We start from the raw sequence: 23,162 nt of genomic DNA on the forward strand, positions 1-23,162 counted from the left end.
ATGTACAATATGTTTATTTCTTACTCAGTTATTATTTTTTATTTTGTACAACAAAGTTATTTTGAATATAAATGAATTAGAATAGATAAATAAAAAAAACAACAAAAAGAACACACACCTAAAGCAATCAAAGGCCAATGAGAACTCTGAAGGAGTTTCAAGCTACAGTGCAACAGTTTGAAGAGTTGCGGGGGTGCTTCACAGAAGAGTGGCAAAGTGAAAGCCACTGTGGGGGTGGAACACCCATGGCATCTCAACTAGAGTTTGCCAGAGGGTGCAAAGCACACACTGAAGTCAGCTGGAAAAAATGTCTATGGTCTGATAAAAACAAAACTGAGCATTTGGTCATCACTCTAAATACTATTGGCATAAACAGCACATTATCAAAAGCAACCTTTCCCTACCATTATGGCAGCATCATGCTGTCGACATGCTTTTCTGCAGCAGGTCTTGGAAGGATTATGAGAGAAAATTATAAAATGAAAGCGGCAAAAAAACAGAAAACCTGATGCAGTTTGCACGAAACATGCCCTTAGGAGAAGATAGGTTTTCCAGCAAGACAATGACCCCAAGCATAAAGTCAAATCTACAAAGGAACAAAACAAAGTTAATATATTGGAGTGGCTCAGTCCAAGTCCAGATGTTATTCTAATTATGAATTTGTGGTTGGACTTAAAAAAAGGTTGTTCTCCTATAAAGCCTGAGTAGTTTTGCAAAGAAGGAGTAAAACTTTCAGTCTAGATGTGCAAAGATGATGAAGCCCTACCTACACGGACTCTAGGCTGTTACGACTGCCAAAGGAACATCAATTAAATGCTGATTTTAAAAGAGTGAATACTTAAGAGATCAATTACCCTGTGCTTCATATATGTAATGAATTTAGATTAATTTTGACTTTAAAGACTGTGTTTCTGTTTATCAATGTCAAAAAAGACAAATTCACTGTGATTTAATCTTGTATAACAATTAAATGTGAAAACTTTCAAGGAGTGGATACTTTTTGAAGACACTGTACAACTAACACCATCAACAGTCTATATTTGTGACCCCCATAAGATTGGATTCAGCAACTCATGAGACTGTCACTATAACTTCATCCTCCAATCAATGTGAATCAATATGAGTCAATAATCAATAAACCTGGCAATGACTTCCAATTCTAAAATGTTTAGTGTTTGTCTTTCTTAGTTCAATGCAACCTTGCTTTATTGTTTTTTCCTTAACAAAGAACAACACCGTTGTGTTACAGGCTGACATACTCCATCCACAACGTGTTGTAAATGCTAATGCACTTCTTTTGACACTCCTGGTATACTGTACTTGGCTGTTAGCTGGTACACTGTAACTCATCTATTACACAGAGTATGTCAAGTCAGCCACCATCTTTCTTACAAGAAATCTATGCTTTTGCTTGTAGTATAGCCTTGGAAAAATGTTTTTTGGGAAAAGCACATTCTTGATACAGCTGTTACATTTCCTTTGTTAAAACTCAACAGTTGAGGATAAACTCTACTTAATGGCTGCATAATATGCTGACACAGTATTTGCTCATATCAAGAACTTAAACCAATGCAGAATGTAGTGAAAGCAGCACAGAATATTACAAGCACTCAGCTGCCTTCCTTTTAGGGGACATAAAATGGATCCTGTCTTAGAAAGAGTTCAGTACTATTAAGACCTTAGCCATGCTGCACAGTCGCATTTTTTGCTCCTCCATTCTGGTACATGGTACAGGAAACTTGACACTTAAACCAGCATATTCTAGGACAGTTTCTATCGAAAGATTATAAAATTACTGAAAAGTGAGTCATAATACAGTGGAACCTCGGTTTGCGAGTAACTTGGTTTACGAGTGTTTTTCAAGACGAGCTAAAATTTTTAATAAATTTTGACTTGATAAACGAGCGAGGTCTTTCAATATGAGTAGTATGGATACACTTTGTCTGCTGAGCATCATGTGATCACAACTGAGCTGATGGTTCTTCTCGCATATGTGTGTGTGTGTGTCTGTCTCTCTCTCTCGGGCAATCGTCTCCTATTCTCCGTCTGAGTCGATTTGCCTCACTCGCCAACATCCGTACGAGCGTATACTGTTTACTACAGCATTGTGACTGTGAGTGTGTGCTGTGACTTGCGAGTCCCCGTCTTGCGCCCCAAAACACGAAGCTGAGTCTCAGTACTTTAACAACATCAGCTTCATTCAGCTTGAAACAGCAACAGTGCAGTAATTTATTGTAGCGGGATCTGCCACTCTCCTATACACAGACACAGCAGTCAGGCAGGGTTGTGGCCAAGCAGTACTGTGCCCTGTGCATTTATAATGTTCCTTGTCTCACCGATCGACAGCAGGCACTTATAGCATGTCAGAGATCTTTTCAGATTCGCTTCTACGGCAAACTGCTACAGCGCTGGGAGACTGCGATTGCTTTTGGACGCTCTTCCGCGTGTCGTCCCGTTGGATGGAATCCCACAAGAGCTTAGAAACTCACTCACACCAGCCATGATTCTTTTCAAAGGTAAAGTGCAGGTTAATTTGTTTTATGTATTTTTACTTTATATTTTGTATTATTCATTTTTATATGAATAGTTTTGGGTTGTGGAACGAATCATCTGAGTTTCCATTATTTCTTATGGTGAAATTCACTTTGATATACTACAAGTGCTTTGGACTGCAAGTACGTTTTCGGAACGAATTATGCTCGCAAACCACTGTAATATAAAATGTTATTATATATAAGACAGAAAATATTTTGGCAGCTATTGAGTCTCTAACTCAATAATTAACAATATTGAACACAGTGTACCACAGCAGTCCACTCAAGGGCCGCTGTTATTTTCACTTAACATACTCCCCTTACTGCTACCACAATGATGAAATGTTTGTTGACGATTGTCATATACATAACTGTGATTAAAAATCTGTCTTTTTCTGTTAATTGTATGCCACTCTTATAGATTAAGCCTAATATTTTAACAATATACATACTGAATGATATATGGAGAAGAAAGGACATTTAATGACATTAAATATATACATAAAAATTACATTTTATACTTTGTAAAGAAACCTTGTATAGGGCAGATATGATATAAATAACATGAATAACAAACAATAACCAATGTACCATAATCAAAACAAACAATGTACTATGGTCAAAACAGGCCATTCATTGCCATAGACAATCATGCTTATCACTGGATAGGAAGGGAACACTAAGGCCGGTTTTGTACTTTACACGACACAAAGTGTGCCATTGCAGACACTACTGTTAAGCAAGTTGTGTACTATTCATAATTGCATGCATACTTTTGCATAAATCTGGAGGATTCCACCATGAGGCAGAGATATCATCACGGTGAGAAAAAAATTCAGCTTTGCTGTGTTGAGAATTGTTGGAAACATCTATTAAATTCCCAGGACACCTTAACACAATGTGTTTGAAAAGGATGGATGTTTAATGATTACATCCATCAAACCAGGGACTCGCCCATTCCAGCTAGCATCGGGCGCAAGGCAGAAACAATCCCTGGATCATTGCAAGCACACACATACACTAGTGTCATTTTAGTATCTCAAATCCCCAAACCTGCATGTCCTTGGAAGGAAACTGGAGCACACTGTGGAAATGTGCTTTACCACTGGGCTGGGAGATGCAATTGTAGTACTATCTAGTGCTACAGTATGTCTGCGCCACCCTCCTCTGCTCAAGAGGCTGCTTTTTATACCAAGCTTTTCCAGGTATTCTGACCCCTCAAACAGCTTTTAGCCACCTGTGGAACATGTCCCTCTCAGGTCCCGACCTAGGTTAACTACAATATTTATAAAACACAAAGAAATTGTAATGTGTTTCAGGTCAGTTCCATGAAGGCTGTTGGGTTTAGGATGTAAAAACAAATGCTGGCCAATGAAATTTACAGTTTTTCAAAACAAAGAAGAATAACACAAAAGTAAACACACTGTTTGTAACACATCACATTTTATAATAAGTAACTTAGTAACATTAGTTACTTTTTTGTAAGTAATGTAAGCTACTTTTAAAACTAATGTTTCCCAGCATTGGATGTCGTCAAATCAAATGAACACCAGTCAAATATTAGACGGTGGTAAACTACAGTACATGGAAACAGTGACTGAAATATGATATTTCTGTTTCACCCAGCTATTTTTATACAAATGAATGAAAATGATTCTAATGACTATACAAAATAATAATAATAAGGATTGATTTAAAATACTGATTGTATATTCTCTCTGGTGGTGCATTGTGCCACTGCTCCCATCACACACGCTCTCTGCTGCTGCTCAAGATGCAGATGAAGATGAAGGCTGTACACATTTACAAAATTGGAAATGGACTTTACTGGATAAACCTTTCCTTTAATATTAACATTGCAATGCTTTACATTCTTGCTTCTCTTTTGTTTGTGTGCTTTTTCTTGACAAAAGTATCACTGCTCTGGGGAGACATTCACTATGTACTATGTACGCAGGACGATAAACTTGAAATTGAACATTCACAGCACTGCTGTCCCTGACACATTTGCAATGGCTTTGCTTGCACCCACAAGCATGCCCTGTTCAAAGCTATTTATATATTTAGTCTTGACCAATCCTCTCAAGAACTGCACACACACACAAAAAAAAAAAATGTTTAATTTGTCTTGTTCACACATAATATGGTATTTATTCAGTCAACTGCATGAGGAAAAAAGTATATCTCAAAGTGGCCACACATTGTAATTGTAATTATTGTTTTTCTTTTCATATTGTAAACTGTGATATTAACCGCATATAGCAAGACCTTTTTGCACTTAAAACATGAAAGATTATAATATGTTAAAATTTATTTCACTACACATTTTAACAATTATATACCATTGAATATTATGACTAGCCAAGAGAAAACAATTTTATGTTGCTAGTAATGATAACATTGCAATAGGTATGAATGTAAAAAAAAAATGTTCCTATTAAATTTACTTGCTTTAAGTTATTTATAACCCACTTCATGGTTATTAGCCTTCCTGAAGATTTTAGAATTGCCTGCTTTAACTTCACATATTACATTTTTATTCATAGCACCAGCAAAAGGTCTATTGCTATACTTCACTCAATGCATACATTTTCTACATACAGTATTGCTTAACTTTACTTTTGCAAACCTTTTGAACAAACAGCCTTTGTTGTATTACAGTGCTTAATATTTTTGATAATATTAAGAAAATGTTTATTTCATATATTTATCTTCAGATGCTGCTAAAATGCTGTTATCTCCATTAAAATAGTGCACATCAAGAGGCAAGAAAAGTAAATTACAGTATATGAATTATTGCTGGATAATAAAGAATACACACAGTATACACAAACTCCATTAGATGTGGTGATCACAACAAGCATCTATGTTTAAACACTATGTTTAATATTCTGTTAAAATCCAATTTATTGTAATAGGTAATGTATAGAAGCTAATCTGATCTGAATAACATAGAATTGTATAGCTTACTGATTTATAATTTATTCATTGTAATGAAACTCTTAAAATCAATAAAAAGTTAAATTTATTCATAAAGAATATATCTTACACTTAATGCACAGGCAGCAAAATAGTTTTTATTTCTTCAAAGTAATAAAAGCAAATACACATTAGTACTAAGGTTAAAAGAGTGTAATATCTAGAAATTAAAATAATAAATAATGAATTAGTCACTTTCTACTTTTATCACATACTGTACATTTCTTTGAAATAAACTTAATAAGTTAACTCTGGGCCCAATTTGATTGTTACATCAATTTAACTAACCAATCTAAACATTATTTATTTTTTCTACTTTTTCTTAGCAGTAAACAAGCAAGTGACTTGTGAATATATATTGCTACCTTAGTTGCATTTACAGCATAGTAGTGACTTCCTCAATGTAATAAAATCTACTCAGATCCTCACAAAAATGCTTTAACTGCTACAAAACTATATTTATACCTTGCACTTTACATTGTACTGTATATGCATGTACACACAGTCTTTATAGCAAACATCCTTGACTGTTTCAAAGAACTCAACACTTAGTTTTATCATCTACAAAATCACACCCCTTCTTATCTAGAATGGATGTGAACTACATTTCAATTCTTTAATTACATCTCAGTAACTATTTTTAATGGTCTTTCTGAGGAAAGTATCAAAAGGTTACAACTTGATCAGAATCAAAAGTTACTGTACATATCTGACTTATTACACTAGCTTTTAGTAAAAAAAAGAATTGCCTTCAGTACTTCAATTTCTACGTGATAGATAGATAGATAGATAGATACGTCTTAATGTTAACGATTGTCAGTTATTAAACAAAAACATAGAATATACTTATATAGTAAAATAAATAATTACAGTATGTTCACATTCCAAAGGAATGCAATCTTTAACTACATCAAGACTGATTCTAAACTAAAAAGCAGTCCTCCAAGTTCTCCAGCTTCATTTCAATTTTACGGTCCTCATATGAGGCTGTCTTACCAGGCACATTTAACTATATACAGAAAATATGCAAAACATATATATGATTATCAGCCTGTTACAATTTATATTGGCATTTAGAACATCAAATTAAATATTTGTGTTTTCTCAAACTGTACAATTCCATTTCTAAGGTTGAAACTCTATATGCGTAGATACTATTTTTGATTCTGAAATAATACAACAATGTTTATATATAAGTTTGGCAAGTAAGATGTTATAGCATGATCACACATATATTGTTTCTTTTTGCACTTACTATACATATAGTAGGGCTGGGAATCGATTAAAAATATTTAACTAATTAATCGTATAAATGTATGTAATTAATCACGATTAATCCCATCCAACATTAAAACGTAATTATAAAATGAATACAGAAATCATGAAGTAAATACACATTGAATCACAAATTTAATGTAGAATCAATGCAAAGGAATTAAAAAAAAATTAGTGGCATAGTTTAAAGTTAACCAATGACCTTAAGCCTGAACTTTTAACAAAATATAAAATACTACTTGAGCAAGCATAGCCTGAATTTAAATGCCTTCCTAAGGCGAATTGAAAAGAAGGGAATAAGAAAACAAGGCCAATATACTAATCGCGTATGAGACATATATGTGTCAAAGTGAAAATTAAATAATCGAAATGAATGTTGACTTTGAATGCACTGCTGAAGACTTATTTCAGTGAAACAATAATAATGTCTTAAATGGGCATCCATTAAAATTGCGTTAAAACTCCATAAATACTATCCTTGCTTTTTTATCACTATCAATGATTTGATTATTACACTCTACACAACTGTTTTTCAGCTGGTTCACTGTGGAAATAACAGTGTAGTGCCACTGGGTCCTGACCTGAGAGAGAATCACTCCTCAGATGGTCAAAACGTGGAGGACAAGACTACCTGGAGAAGCAGCTCTATGATCGCAGTTTTGCACGCGTATAGATTTAATGTTTTTCATGCCTTGATATGTTTTGTATTATAAAAAGTGTGCAACCATAGAGAAATGGTTGGAAAACACTGCTTTACCTACACGTTTGCTCCTGATATTCTAAGAAAGATCTCGGTGCCTTCTATCTTGATTAAAAACTAATACCATAAATTACTTGGATGGCTATGTTGCGTTCTTTGCATAAATTGGTGAAGATACAGCAAATTTGAATCATGGGTAGGGATAATCATTACACTTAATATTTGATAGAATTTTGTCATTATATAAGAGCAACACTGTAAGCTGGCTGGCAAAGTGGCAATTTAATTACTGAGGTACTAGAGACTTATTTTGGTTTTAGTGGCACTCAAATATAGCTTATTTAGCACTTATGTTATATGACATTGATTCAATCATCTTACAGAAACATGAAATGAAAAAAAAGAGAGAGAGAGAGAGAACATAATTTGTACCTTTGTCATTTTTCTATAGCATTGCCCCAGGAACGTCAAAAACCTCCCTTCCCACCCTAACCCCCTTTCCTCCCATTCCTACTCCCATGAACCTATGTTAGTATGCATAAATCATGAAAATGAATACCAGTGCTATATACTAACATGTGGCCTATTGTTGTAAACTGCGTAATACACAATGTTAAACCTTAAAATGAATTTTTTTAGTAGTATATAAATACAGTAGTGGATGTGTACGTAATCCTTTCATTACATACAGTGGTACCTCGGTATACGTCCTTAATCCGTTCCAGATCCTTTGACTTATACCAAACAGGACGTTTAACAAACTAATTTTTCCCATAAGTAATAAAGGGAAAATGATTAATCCATTCCCATGAAAAAAAAAATCCTATTGTTATTGGCACATTATACATTAATGGGGTTGTATAAAATAATTTAAACATTGCTTAATACTAAAACACATAAATACAAAAGAAATTAGATGAAATAAACGAAAATTTAACCTCACTTTACTTTTTAATAACGTCTTTGTTTTCACAATCGCAGATACTATCATTTTTGGCATACGGTATGCAGCAGCCAAGTCCCGGATACACATGCCACCTTTATACTTTTCAACAATCAATTCAAATTTATGCAAAAAAGCACATAAATCACATGAAAATTCACAGAGTTATAGCGCGTACTGACGCTCGTGGGCAGTCGTGGTTTTGTCTTGAGAAAGGTAAACAAGGGTAGCTCGTGGGTTGTTCACTGAATGCTAATAACTGGTGTACTGACGCTCATGGGCAGTCTTGGCTTTGTTTCAAGAGAGGTAAACAAGGGTAGCGTGCGAGTTGTTCACTGAATGCTAGAAATTGGCGTACTGACGCTCGTGGGGAGTCATGGCTTTGTCTTGAGAGCGGTAAACAAGGGTGTTCTAGCACGCAAGTCATATTCCAAACAAAGGTCGTATACCAAGCACCAAGCAAAATTTTTCACGTCCAAACAGGACGTATACCAAGTTGGACTTATTCCTAAGCAGACATATACCGAGGTACTACTGTACGTATTTGTATTATTATTTCATAATGTTAAAAAAAAAAAAATGAAAATGCCGCTCTGACCAAATTGCCTGAGGTGTTTGACTTGTTGCCAGCCCTAGAGACAATAATATTTTTTAACACATTAAACATGCCACACTAAAATTAATGTGTTAACTTTTCCAGTCCTAAAATACATATTATATATATATAATGTATATATATATATAATTTATTTATTTTAATCTCAAAACAAGGAATGCATACTCTAAGCTTTCAGGGTCACTACCTGTTTTCACCTCACAAAAAAAGCACACTGTATCACATATGAAGAAGAATAGGAAGAAATCTGTTTCTGATAAATTGTATAGCAAATAAAAAAATAGAATAAAAATAAACTCTCAAGAATTAGTATGAGTGCACTATATGTGGTTTCAGGTCCATAAAATTAAAATGTGAGCTTGTAATTGTAAAGTATGGATAATTTTAATAGCTTAACCCATAATATTGAATACTTTTATTGATGCGAGGCAAGAAAGAAACATTAAGTGAGGCACAGAGGATTCCAAACCCATCTGTCACATCTGTGTGATGTACATAACTTGAAGACTATATCAAATAATACATTGCTGTACTTGTATTTACAATCCTTTTTCTGGTGGATCTTAAATGTTTTACAGCTGTTCCTGACAAAACAATGCAAATATTAGATTCCCTCAACAACAAATTTTGGTCGTAAATAAATCCAACTGCACAGTATACTGGTAAAAAATACAACGGTAGAAGAGAAAAAAACACTTAAGAATATTTATTACTACAGTATATTAACATTGACAATTTTACAATTTAAGTAAAAAAGACACGTGTACCATAACAAAGCCTCAATGGCAATTTTTTACTTTCTTGTACTTTATCAATATTTTCTGTTTTATTGATAAGAACCCACTGCGAATACAATAACCTGGTATTATGAATGAATGCATACCCCATGAACATGACAAATCTACAACAAACTGTATTTCAGAGCAAACACCACATCTCCTTTATTATGTATGTTTAAATCCACATATGTCCCACAATTCTTGTGATCTTCATCAGTCGAAATGGCTCCAGAGTCTTTCAACATTAAAGATTCTGAACTCACACATGCTAGATATGTAAGCATTAAGGGTGATGTTTGGTCAAAAGGCAAAAGAGAATTTTGATGTGGTATTCACTTTTTCTTGTTGTTCTGATGTACAATTAACACAAGATACTTGCATTTGCTGGAGTTTTGGGTGGGTGTGAGTCAGCATAAAGCTGTTTCCTAAGCAAAACATTTTTTCTATCCCTTGCTTGAGTTGTTTAGTTGATGTGAAAATAGGTCAGCCAGCATTAATGTAAAGTGCAATGATTCAAATTTAACCTTCTCTGTACTAATGAGAGCATCTGAAAAAAGACCTGACAAGATGAGAGCTGCTAAACTTTTTTTGACAGGACTCTTATAATTAAGGGTAGTATGTTTAAAGGAGTCATTGCTCTCCTGAATATTAATGATGCAATTTTTGTAAAGGGTCACCTGCAACAACATTATGTATGAAAAATGATTTATTAGATAACTATGCTTTAAGGATAGAAGATACAGAAGACAAAAAGGTGGGAAAATAGCTTCTTAAAGACAGTGGAAAACAACAAAAGAAAATAATCCCCAGTCTTTGGATATATGTGAGATTTAAAGATAATTAAGTAAATGTTAATTAGACATCAATGTCAGATTCTTGTGTATTTGCATTTGTCTCCTGCTAACACTATTTCATGGAGAGGTTGATGATGGCGGATAATTAATTACACATAAACAAAATGGTAGATCCTAAAAACATGAAAATTTGAACAAGTTTAAAATTACATGAACAAAATATTGCAAAACAAACAAACAAACAAACAAAAAAAAAAACGCAACTGAAATGTTCACTTCTATAATAGGTTAAATAAAACACCTTGGCCACAGACTCTGCTAATTGGTTATCAAAATGAGTACCATTCAGCAGCCAGCAGTAGATAGCTTTAGGTTTAAATGTCATGCCATTTGATTCTCAAAGGGGACGGAATTGACTCCAAAGGTGTTACAGGTGCCACAAAATCCAAATGACAGCTCAAGCCATTGGCACAAGGACCCACTTTTTTTTAAAAAAAAAAAAATATGCATTTGACCATCTAATGTACGAAGTTATAAAAAAGAAAAAGCTTGCAGATTTTAAATTGCAACTTACAAAATTCAAGACTTCAAAGGAATAGGGCTAGGAAAAAAAACAGTACAAACTTAATGCCAGTACAAAAGTAGAGTTATAAACTATATAGTCTCAATTTTTTTTTAAATAATATAATATTCAAAACTAAAGCAGAATCATTTTGCATAAAAAATTATTCAGAAACCAATCTTTCAACCCAAGTTATTCTAAAAAAGATGATAAACTTTGATAAACAAAAAATCCAATCTATGAGGTAACAAGCTGTAACGGACATCATCTATATTTTACATTTCCAACATGTATATTTTGCACCTAATCATAAAGTCAAATAGTTTAATCTTTGCAATATATTATTGAGAAAAAACAATTGTACTTTATTGGACTACATTACTTTCTTGCTACTTGGCATGTATCTTTTCTTCCTACACTTACAGTACTTATGTTGTTGACTATAATACATTGTACTACACGTCATTATAAAAAACAAACTGCAGCAGTTCTGCTTAGAACTCTGTATTAAAAAATAATTACACAGTAAACTAAATAAACTCTTCAAACAAAGTATAAAAGTAACGTTAACATGTACTTATTATCTTTTAATTTGTTTAGACTTTCTTCCTTTTTACAATGTCAAGATTTTTTTTTAATTCATAAATTAGTGAATAATTTTATAACATCTCTGACTTGGCAACTTCTTTTGGGCACAAAATAAAATGCATGTACCTGTAGTACAAAAATAGCCTGGGCAAAGAACACTACATAAGCTTTTCCTTTTGTGATGATAAAATAAATTAACATACTTTTCTCATTCAAGTAAAACTGTCAGAGGCGAGCACTTAAATAACATTGCCTGAAATTGAATTGCCCAGAGGGGACTGGGCGGTCTTGTGGCCTGGAACCCCTACAGATTTTATTTTTTTTCTCCAGCCCTTGGAGTTTTTTTTTGTTTTTTCTGTCCACCCTGGCCATCGGACCTTACTTATTCTATGTTAATTAATGTTGACTTATGTTTATTTTTTATTGTGTCTTTTATTTTTCTATTCATTTTGTAAAGCACTTTGAGCTACATTTTTTGTATGAATATGTGCTATATAAATAAATGTTGATTGATTGATTGATAACACTGCACAGATGATTAAAAAAAAAACAAAACACACATACACACAAACAAACGCAGAGTAAACACACAAAGATAAAATAAACCTTGTGATCATGGTACACAAACAACATTGTTACTGTTTACTGCTTGCCAATACATCATGTTAAATAAATGTATAACACAGATTGCTTTTGAAAATTAGGTCACTTGCTACTGCAGCAAAAGAAAATAATGTACTGTGTATAGGCACTCTCAAAAAGCTACTATATATAATACTTTAGAAGTGTATCTGTATATGTATCACTCAGTTCCATAAAATATTACAATGAGTGTTAAAGTTACTATGCAACCTACACGTGAAAAAAGTGAATGATGAAAATATATTTGATTTTGAAAATGTCTCAGTGCAGCCCCTTCTTAATACAGATAAAATTTCCTGAGCTTTTTCTTTAGGAAAGACGAATTATAGATCTTCACTGTCACTACCATTGGAAGTGATGGACTCCTTTCTCTCCTCTTGTTTTAATTTTGGTGGGGAAATAACTCCAGTGATTACCGTGACACTCTTGATTGCCATGCTTTGAAGAAATTATTATCTATACTTTATAATTTTCTGTATATATTATAAATACTAACTACTGGGACTTAAATTTTATTAAGACACCAGAATCTTTATTCTCGTGTCCACTTCGAACATTATGTCATATCTACCTCCTGTGTATTGTGGGCATGTTTTGTCTTGGTCAATGAGATATGGAAGTCTAGTGACAATATTCCAATATTAGAAGTAAATGAAAATGACATTTTATCCATGGGAAGATCATAGACTACCTTCAATATATGATGTACAGTCTTATATCAAAGTTAGAATTACTCAATTCAATCCATTAATTTTCTTTTTTTTATGCACAAGTTAATCGTGTTTTGTCACAATCTACCATTACCCAGAAATGTTTGCATACAAAAGCTCTCCCTGAACTTCCACAACACTTTTTGGTGTCATACGGACATTGTCACCAACTTCCCAAAGAAGCCGCACTGGCAGATGGACACCAGTTCCATGTAGCACACCTTGAGACATTTTCTCTTCCTTTATTATTGATATAGCACAATTCTCTATTTCACACTCAAAAGTGTAAAATGAAAATGTAATTAAATTTCCTGCATGTATTACCCTTGCAATGTTCACCAATATACCTCAAGGTTAAAATACAAGTAATCCATAGTATTCTTGATTTTGTGATGGGCAACCTCATACACAATGTTCAATAGTTTTTAAAGAAAAAAAATTGATACACGATTTAGGATATTTGCTTGATTTAGTCTTCAAATATACCAAAACTTAAGATGGACTTCCTCTAAAAACTCACCATGCAGACCAATAAACAAACACTGCAGTCACCTCAACACAGACAGGAATACCTGGGCATCAGAGCTATAGCCTTACCAAAATGAGTTGCTGCTACAGTATCAGCAATTTTTATTTTATTTTTTTTTTACACAGTAAGCAAGTGCCTCACTGTATACCTGACAAGCCAAGTACAGAAAGGCAGCAATCAAACATAACAGTATAACAGTCATGGTCATTTTCACTACACAAAGTCCTGCATCTCTCCCAACAAATGGTGAAACGACCGACATAAGGATTTATTTTGTTCTTAGACATTCTTGATTAAAATGCTCTGCATGTCTTGCCTTTGTAAATGTTATTCAGTAACGCTTAATAAGGCTAACTTAGGGTAAGAAGATAATAAAATAATTCTTGCTTTGTGCACATCTCTTACTACAAAGCAAAGAAAGAGGTATATTATATTCAGTTGCTTTGTAATACGATCTAAAATAATTTTTCCAAAATTTGATTTTATTAAGATATTGGATTTCCTTAGAATTGCAGAATAACTTGCTAACGTGGTACCTACAGTATATGTCTCTTAAATACATGTAAATATTTTGGATAAATAAGTTAAAAGTTTCCTACAGTGCATGCATTTTCTGATTTACAAACCCAGTGATTGGAAATTTTGGTTCCAAAAATGGATGGAGAAATGAGTTGCTAGATGTATATTCAAAAGCCTCAATCAACAAAATTTTACACAGGCATATACTTAAAATCTCATGCATTATCATAGTTAATTTTCCTGTCAAACACGCCTATGATTGAGTATCATTAACATATAAAAACAATTTATATAGTAATATACTAAAATGAAAGCATTTGTCATGCACAAGCATATTACATATTGTTCTAAATTTTATGTTGTTTTCAAGGCAGCAGCAGTCTGATCACTGCCTTTTCTACCAATGCTTCTACTTTACAAATTTCCATTACATTCACACAAAGGATTCAGACTGCCATTTAATTATCGTCCTATTGTTGGGTATTTCCTGATGCTTGTTTATAAACGTTGAAGGTGCAGCTGCAAGCGCAGTTTTAGCACTTAAAACTATGAATAACTAATATGTTGGAAGTTATTTTTATTGTTTTCATAGAAATGTGCTTTGTTTTCTTTCTTATGTTTTGTGTTTACTCTTTAATTACTTATTTACTGCCTGCAGGTTTTATAGTAAACTTTTTAGCTCTGGGTTGATGGATAAATGGAGGCAGGTCTGGTGAAAGAACGTTGAGGTTAAACTTTAAAAACATTTGCAGTATAAAGAATGTACGGTACAGTCCTTAATTTTAAAACTCTCCTCGCATGTTAAATAGTCCGCACGAAGAGCTTTAACCCGTGTGTAGTTAAATCAGCGTCTGAACGCGCCGAGCGCTGGGGAGAAAACCATGAGTAAAAAAAATATATATATATAACGTATAATATATATTCACATGCATTTTACAACCTGATACAATTTATTGAATCTGAATGGAACTGGAGTTCATAGGAGATGGAAATTTGCCTGAATATCTTTTTGGCCTCAGAGTCAGTGTTAAAAGTTTAATAATTGCGAGATTCCACTGTGCATAAAAGGAAGTAAAAATAAATGCGCAACCCTTCAATAGTTTTAGAAACGCGATGTGGTTATTGTAGCAAAAAGTGCGATTAAAATAAGATTAATAGTATTTGCCTTTATTTGTACAATCATTTAAAAAGTAAACACTCTCATCAATTTCCTTGACCTCTGATGTGAAAATAAGGCAAAATAAAAATTCACAAGTAAAACTCGAGAGCACAATACACAGGCAGCAAGACGTGGTGCACTTTTCATAAAGCTCTACGTGCCTTCAGGAGAAAGCAGGAGAGAACGTGCATCTTGGTCGAAAGAGTATACGCTCCTGGACGCAGCAACTCTCAAATGCATCGAGCGGATTAAAGAAATGAACGGAAGGGCGGACGAATTCTCAATAATATTAGCCTTACCGTCGTTTCCCAGACCGATCCACGTCGACTCGAGTCGGGCTCACGTTGAGAATTCAGTAAATGATACAGTAGCAAAGACTGCGCACGCGGTGCTTGGCGGCGCGCATTCGTGAGTATCTTCTGTTACCATAAGTAAATGTGAACACTGAATTCTTTTAAGTCATATTCAGGTAACTAATGAAGATGCCTGCATTTTATGTTTAAAATGTTGGACTTTTAACAGTCTGGCGAGGATGCAAAACCCAAACTGATATTTGTTAACATACGCAAAACAGCTAAAATCGTGCTGTAAGCAGACCTTAACAATTATTAATGTATGATTTCTAATATAAAGATATAATTAATAGTCTCTCGGCTTGCATGCTGCCTCGCATTTTCAACCTTTACTGTTGCACTCAATGAGGTAAATGTTATTAAAATGCCTTTTGTTTTCAGCAATATCTAAAGCAGGTATCTGATCATATCTTTCATATATGTCACAAGTAGTTAATGGTAGTAAAATAGCAGCATGACCTACTTTTATAAAAGTATAAACTGGTAAGACATTGTAGTCCTAAAACGACCATGGAGATTTTAAGGTAATGCTCCATCCACTCGGTGTGGTTTCATAGTAGGCATATACTATTGTTGAAATGGAAGTTATGACCTTCAGATACTGGCCACAACAGTTAAGCCAGCACAAATTAAGGTCTGGAGTGGTCCAATGGTGGATGTCACCCGACAGCCTTCTCCCCAGAGTTACCATGATGAACCATGTTAACTGGTTACAGGCCTGAATTGCTTTACAGGGCACTAGTGGCAAGTGTGGCTTAAATAGCAGCGGGCCAGGCCTTCTGTGTTTTGGACATTAACAGCAATACACGGTAGTATGAGCATCAACAGCATATAATAGCTAAGAAAAAGCCTTGCCATTTTTGGTCGGGGAAAAGATTTAAAAAAAAAAAAAAAAATTGGCCGTGTACATGGTGTTTTCACATAAGCATAATTAAATGCCAATAAGCCAATGCAGCATATCCTCCACAGTACAAAATGCATCTAAGCACCCAGTCAGGCAGCTACATTATATTTATTATTGTGGAAATCACATCCTTTCCTATAAAGTATGGCAAATGAAAACCATTGCTTTCTTATAAAGAAGCGCATTTGTTCCATAAATGATATTGCAAATCATAAAAGATACATCAGTACACTGTGCAGAGAGCCTAGCAGCAGAAAATATTATATCAAACTGTGTTTACAATAACACTCTGTACAGTACATGCTGTCTGGAACACTATTTGCAAACATCAATACAAAATCTAGAGAAGTGGAGGTTTTGCTGCAGCTTAAAATCATCTCCACTATATGTCAAGAAATTGGCAGCATTTTAAATATATGAATTCCTTTTCCTTCTCTTTGAGCACTTTCAAAACACTGCTTGTACCTGATCATTTCTCCACGATTACAGTAATTGTACTGTTTAAGTTGCCCACAGGTTTTAGTGCTGCAGTCACTGTTAAGAGTTAAGGTTGACCTGAAATAGTATAATAGTCATTCTTGGTTTAAGTTTATCTTTTAAAATAAACATAATGCAAATGTTTCCAGATCTTATTCACAAATAAAATTATTTCTCTCTAGGACACAAAACTAGCACTTCATCACCTGAGATGCTTATGAAAGTGAATAAACCAAAGGACTGCTACATAACAACTCGGCTTAGCTTCAAAAGAAAGACAGTGTCTTTTGTACTGGGTCAAGTATCATTGCAAAATTCTTTACAGTCTTCTTCCCCATCCCCCAATGCACAAATCATAACTTCTTTTCAAACACAAACTTCATTTTCTACATAGTGATCACTTTCCAGCAATTACCTAAAAATCTGGCAGTTGGGACTTGAGCCACTGAAATCTTGCTTTTGTTACTGGAGATTCACAGAAGCCCACGTTCAGTGTTTTTCTCACAGTCATCCAAAAGCTTTGAGAAATGCAGGACCAAAAGACTGCTTTGAGAAAGTATTCCCATTTTGTTGTTTTAAATTCCCACCGATACTGCCTAGAAGTTGAAGGCAGTCACCCAAGATTAAGGACTACTCAGATGTCTTCTGGTTTATCGACTTCTGAGTCTTTCACTGAAAAGGCTCATTTGATTGTCAGTTTGAAGGGAAAAAATCCCTAATGTAAAATTAATTCCAATTTTTCTTTTACGCTTGAAAAAAAATCATAATGCAACACAAGGTCGTTCGTCTTAGCCCAGCTGATAGTGATTACATTTTTTTAACTGAGATTTTTGAACTTTCCTACCATATCCTAAAACCCAGAAAGCAAACTACCAATGTGATAGCCTGGCTCCAGGACAGTACCTCTGTGATGCTACCGAGAAACCTTGTAAATAATTAACAAACAAGGCTGCTTTCCACCACCTTACAATTGCTGCACAAATGCATCTTTTTGATAATATTTCAAATCAGAATAAATTAATCTATAATTATGGTTTCTGACTCACTCTAATATCAGCTAGCCTTATATTAAACTGAGAGCTATTGATGGCATTGGCTATGTACAAAGTACGGATAATCTTCCACGAAAGAAAAAAGAAACTACTGGATCAATGCATGTGCCCAACATTAAAACAATTCAATATTTCCCATGTCTGAAATAATAAATACTAAAAACAAGAAGAGCAGCAATGCAACTGTTGGCCAAATCTTTTCAGAAAGGAAGGGGAATTCTGCCTGGAACAAAACAGCAACCATTAAAAAATGGTAAGTTACATGTTAGGACCCAGAATTATTTACACAATGAGGTGTAAAAAATGCCTTTGACCTACACCATTTTTCTTGAATTTTTTAAAAAGCACAAAAATATTCATTTCATTAAAATGACCAATTAAAGTCCTGAAAGCTTACATCTGAAATTAGACTTTTATGTTATATTCTACTATAAGACTACAACAGTGGCGTTAGGCATACTTTGAAGTTTTCCTTTGACTTCCTTCTGTCCCTTAAGATGATTGCATTTATTCATTCAGAGGAGGTCAGTTAATCACATTCTATTCCAAGTGCCACTCATGTATCTTTTAAAAACAAAGTAGAAAATTGAGCAATTATTAAAGAATGGTCCCTCACTCTTTTAAACCAATTATGAGTGTAGGAGGGGGAGGTTGGTCAGATTATAAGAGCACTAAAAGCTTAAAACTAATTTTATCTAGATGTCTGAATTGCAGTACCCACAAAAGCTCAACCTACTTTCATTTATATGAAAAAAATGATGATCCTGCAATGATCACTCAAAAATGGTTGAAAAATGGTCAAAGCTACAAAAAAAACACACAATGGCAAAAAAGGGTTAATCAAAAATGCGACAAGAACAAAAAGGTTCAACTGGCATAGTTCTGCTGGGCGTGTTGACATTAGTTTATGCATTACTGAGAAACCCAATGATAATTCACTCCTACACACAAATTAGCGGTGGGAGCGTGAAGGGCGATTTGGCAAGAAGCTTTCCTTAAATGCACCCATAAGAATGGCCTCATCTCAGTTTAATAAAGGAATATTTCTTCTTCTTGCTTTATTATTAATAAAAAGATGATTGCATTTATTCATTCAGACATACAAATTGCAAAAACCCTCATACACCAAGAGAAAGGCTAGATGATTTAGTATGTACAAGCAAATCCTCCTGACAGAACCCGAACACCTTTTTTTTCAAGCTAAGAAGAATTCAAAAGAAAACCCTAGATACCCTAGTACTGACTGAATGTTTGTAGTACAAACATATATGTTGTCAGAGAAGCTGAAATGAAAATGGAATACATAAAGTGTGTTGTGACTACTAACATACTGACACACTCGATAGAATGCACATCTTTAATGTCAAGAGGAGACTAATTTATAAAATGAATTATGACCAAAGTAAAAAAGAAAATATTTAAAAGATATGCTGTAATGCTACATCCATCATATATTTGGCAATCCTAATTTGTACAGTATTACTGTAAAGTAAATTTCAGTACTCCAAAAAATGCATTAAAATAAGTTCAACGTTTCTTTGAATTATTTGTTATCACTTTTCTTGACCACCAATTGAAATACGCAGTTCTCTCTCTCTCTTTTTTCAGTAAAAGAAAGAAGACAGTACTGCTGGTGTTGCTGCCAGCTTCACTTGTTCTACCTGCTGTCTCTTATTTGATATGTCAATCAAAATATGCCAAGAGGTCTAAACATTTCTTGAGACAGAAAAATATAACAGCAATATTAAATATGGTAGTGCAATAATTTACAGCATACTGGATATATAACAGTATATTTGTTCCTGACGCAGAAAATTAGTTGAATGACATTTGCTTATCCTCAGAAAAAATCCTAGAACATTATGCTATATTCAGTCATTTAAAGTGCATGATTTATATGCTTTCAAGTTAATTAGTACACACTAATAATAAAAAAATGATAAAAACATTACAAATTGTTAACACAGCAAATTACTAAATATGATCTAAACATACACAGCAAATTATAAATAGCCCTAATATTACTTTCCTCTGCATAGCTTGGAAATTATCAAAGTATTTTCTGCTTTAATTTTGCAACACCAAGTATCAAAACAGTCAAATAATCAGTTACTAGTATGAGAAATGTCATGCAAAAAATACTGCTTCCAGACAAGCTTTAACACCTGCCGTTTAACTCCTCATCTCCTAACACAACCTGCTGTTTGACGTTTTTGTTATATGGCTCTTGAGGACGGTTTATCTAATACTGTGAAGTCTGGCAAGTAAGTGTACAAAGAAAAGTCTTTTGAACACTAAAATTAAAATAAACCAAGAGATAAAGCATTATCTGATTTCAGAGAACAGCCAGCTGAAATAACATTTGAATGTAGTTTATCTAACCTTTATGTTCATTTTACTTCTCACCAAGGAAATGTCGCACCACTGCATCTTCCATTTACTGCAGGTATAAGTGAACCATACTATTATTATTAAACAGTTCATATGTAACCTTGTAAATGTTAAAATAGAGTACAGTTCACTCACAGATTCAAAGAAATATTTACTTCAGTGGGAATGGTGCTATTTTTTTAAGCTTTGCAATAATACAGGTTTGTCTGTTACATTGTGAAAATACTTTACTAACTACTTACTATGCAGACTCAATTCAATGAAAAGTTTTTTTTCCCTTTTTCATTTTCACTAAAAAGAATTCATTAAAAATTGAAAACCAAAGGAATAGTGTCAAAAGCTGCAACCCTGACATATTAAACACGTTGAATCTTACATGATCTTGTTGAAATTCAGGATTAATAGGTCTGATGACAATAAACAAATCCTAAGTTGTTTTAAAATCAATAAAAGTACTGGTTATGTGTCTTTAGAGTGCACTTTTTTAAAATGAAGTAACCATGGAAACTGTTATGTGATTCTTTATCAGCCTCATCAAAAGAGACATTAATAGCAACCAAATTATTTTTGTTTTTTACGGTACCATTATTATTTTTTAATAGTGGATACTAGTTAGTCACTGAATTATATAATGTCTGCATACCCCTCTTATGTTAACTCTGACAAATCACAGGATAAATTCTGACCAACAATATTTTTTTAACTAATTGAAACAAACTATCATATGGGGATCAAAACCCTTTCTCCATAACCAATTCTTGAGCTTAGTGCTGATTAATTACAATTAGACAGAGCACAGTGAAAGTACTGCAGACACGGGTGTAATCAGTAATCTATGACAGGTCCTGTGAGGGGAAATTGGACAGGAACACACTGGGGTTCACTTATTGTAGAGAAACAGTTTTGTATGCATATTGCACTGCTCAAGACAATTGTGTATGTCTGTGTTTATGTAAGTGTGTGTGGGGAAAAAATAACATTTTTTAAAAAAAAAAATATTGGTCTGATCCAACAAATGCAATGTCTTTCCTCACACACTATAAATACAGGAAATCATTTCTTGAAGTATTCAGCTCAATGGAATAAAATGTTCATTGCAGCCATTCAAGCAGTAAGAAAACAGCATTTCTTAAAAACAAAATGTAGCCATATATTGTAAAGAGATTTTTTAAATAGCCTGCATACTTGGAATCCTTAATATTATTATCAGCTATCTAATGTAACTAAGCATAAAGTGAAATATTTACTCCTTGTCCCTCCACTCTTTTTATTTAACTGAATTTTACAGGTTCTTTTTTCATTCTCAAATAAAGCCACAAAACTGCTTGATTTCTTTTTCCTGTTACATATATATTATTGTTAACTTCTAGAAAGTAATTACTTTCGTGTATCATCATAACAAAACAGATTTTTTAATGGTAACTGCAACTCTTCTTGCTTAGAAACCCGCAAGTCCCGTTGTTGACCCTTTTAAAGTGCAGCGTTAAAATTCACAATCAACATGAGCTGCTGGTGAAAAGGACTCTTTGTTCTCATGGTTATGCTGATTAATTACAATTAGGGGGAGGTTGATTGAAAAAAAGGAACACGAGAGGGACTGTAATTAGTAATTCTAGACATTATACGTGATAAAGTAGACTGGGAGAAGAGATGTCATAAAGTAGCCAAATCATTTTATTTCTCCTTTATGAAGGTCATATATTTAATGCTGGCTGCAAGGAGATAGAGGAATACGTAGTGACAGACGCTATATAGCAAATGTACAAAGGTAATTAAAAAATGCAACCATTCTATGAATGCCTTGATTAAGAAAAAGAAAATTGACTCTAATCTTACAATAAAAATAAAAACATTAACTGATGAAAGATAAACACATAGGTAAGAAGAAATAAATATATTATGATGTCTACCTTCATCCCTTCTTCAAAATACTGGTGTTAGCAAGATCTGTTTTCTTAAGGCATTTTAGCAAAATAAAAGTAATGACAGGAATACGAAAGACTACTTCTCTTAAAGCATGCATACTGTTACTTGTATACAGCAGCCTATTGCCACAGTGCATATTATTATTATTATTTTTTTGTTTAACTTTAGTGTAACTTGATATTTTAGAAAATAAAAAGCATCCCTGTCAAGTGTGAAGAACTGATGGACAAGACAGAGGTCAGATAAACCAAAAGTTGTATTTTAATTCATTTGTCTGTAAACCTGAATTGGATTAAGCAAATGGGTGGATGAGTATTTTTTTTAAAATAATCTGATTGTCTTTAGAGTGTACTAAAATATTAGTTATATAAAATGAAATGACTATTTAGAGTCTGAAATTTAAGTAATTAAACTTAAATGATGCAGTATTACTGTATTAACTGACCAGACTATTTTTATTACATTTTACACTAACAGAAAATATATTATAGCATATAGTCTATACATTAAGAGTAGGTTTTGGTTTTCAGCTTCTCTTTGCTTCTTCTGTTCATTCTTATTTAGAAATTTCATTCCATGGTTTTTAACTTAATTAAAATGATAAACTGCAATTTCCTGCATCCCCCTACTTCTTTTATTAATATATCACAAAGATCAATATAATACACAGACATTATTCTTTTAAAATATTTATTTTTAAAAATGTATTACAACAGGTTCATCTATTTAA

The 23,162-nt window shown here is 33.5% G+C and overlaps 1 protein-coding gene across 15 annotated transcripts in view; it reads right to left on the bottom strand.

Annotated features, from left to right (window-relative positions):
* tenm3 (teneurin transmembrane protein 3) overlaps positions 1-23,162 on the bottom strand; it is an 842,281-nt gene that overhangs the window by 358,566 nt on the left and 460,553 nt on the right. The window contains exon 1 of one of the 15 annotated variants that reach the window (XM_039751060.1): positions 15,629-15,697. The exons of the other annotated variants lie outside the window; for them this stretch is intronic. The gene's annotated coding sequence lies outside the window, so the exon portion shown is untranslated. Of the gene's footprint in view, positions 1-15,628; positions 15,698-23,162 lie in introns of those variants that run through there. 15 annotated transcript variants of the gene reach the window in all.

Source organism: Polypterus senegalus, chromosome 4 (genome assembly GCF_016835505.1).
Source record: "Polypterus senegalus isolate Bchr_013 chromosome 4, ASM1683550v1, whole genome shotgun sequence".
In the NCBI taxonomy this organism is placed as follows: domain Eukaryota; kingdom Metazoa; phylum Chordata; class Cladistia; order Polypteriformes; family Polypteridae; genus Polypterus; species Polypterus senegalus.